A 1,164-nucleotide genomic window follows, 5' to 3' on the forward strand; every position below is an offset into this window, starting at 1 on the left:
CCCGAGTTCGCTCCTCTCCTTGAAAAAATTTTGCTATTCTTAAAGTAGTGAGATGATATCTCATAGTTGTTTTGATTTGCATCTCTCTTAGAGCTAGGAATTTTGAACATTTCTTCATGTGTTTGCCATCTGAATGTCTTCTTTGGTGAAGTGTCAGTTCATATCCTGTGCCTGTTTTTCAGTTTGGTTATTTACCTTTATCTAGTTGTGGTGCTCGAGTATTTTAGAAATTCTAGATACAAGTCCCTTATCTGACATGTTGTTACCAAATATTTTCTTCCCAATCTCTGGCTTCCCGTTTTACCCTGTTGGAAAAGTTTTTGGATGTGCATAGGGATTTGATTCTTAAAAGGTTCCATTCATCTATTTTATCCTCTCCTGGTTGTAAAAAGAGGCCTACTTTTAAGAGACAAGACTTCTCATCCTATTTAAATACTAGACTCTCTACACTCTAATACTCAAATCATAAACATTTGTTTGCTATTGTGTATTTTAGGGACATCAGAATGAGTTTTATTTTGCTTAACATTATTCTGTTGTTGGTAAAATGAAATTGAAAGTGCTATGTGGCTGGTTTTTACAGAGTTGACCTACGTTGAGTCCAGGCATTTAGAAATTAAAGCATTGTGATGAAGTGTCACAGCATTTGCGTGGATATTAAATTACTTGGTGTGACTTCTCATAAACATAATTTTTAAGTATCCACTCTACTTACACATTCACCTGTTAATGTAACAAATTAGGCACAGCTGATGGATTTTGAAAATAGCAGCTGTCAGCCTCTGTTAAAATCAATCAGAGGCAAGATTGTATATATTAAACCTTATATCATGTCATGAAAATTTATTAACAGTCTAACTGCTAAGACTGTCACCTTCTTTGCTGTGAATAGTCCCATGATATGTTTTGGTTCTAGTTAGTTTACTTGCATGTGGCTTATTGAGGTTTTTTTTCCTTTTCTTTTCTTTTAAATTTGAAACTTTTCTCATGTTAACTTCAAGAAAAACTATGTTGTTGTTGTTGTTGTTATTCGCCATCGAGTCGCTTGCGACTCATAGCGACCTTATGTGCAACAGCCCTAAACTCTGCTCTGTCCTGTGCCAATCACACTGTCTCTGACACTCCCATCCCAATTATCCCAGTCACTGAATCAATCCACCTCAT

The 1,164-nt window shown here is 35.7% G+C and overlaps 1 protein-coding gene across 2 annotated transcripts in view; it reads left to right on the forward strand.

The window, feature by feature from the left end:
- MED30 (mediator complex subunit 30) overlaps window positions 1-1,164 on the forward strand; it is a 24,648-nt gene that overhangs the window by 16,985 nt on the left and 6,499 nt on the right. The gene's annotated exons all lie outside the window — the stretch shown is intronic.

This window comes from Elephantulus edwardii, unplaced genomic scaffold (genome assembly GCF_000299155.1).
Source record: "Elephantulus edwardii isolate Elephantulus edwardi_28Jun2011 unplaced genomic scaffold, EleEdw1.0 scaffold00114, whole genome shotgun sequence".
Taxonomy (NCBI): domain Eukaryota; kingdom Metazoa; phylum Chordata; class Mammalia; order Macroscelidea; family Macroscelididae; genus Elephantulus; species Elephantulus edwardii.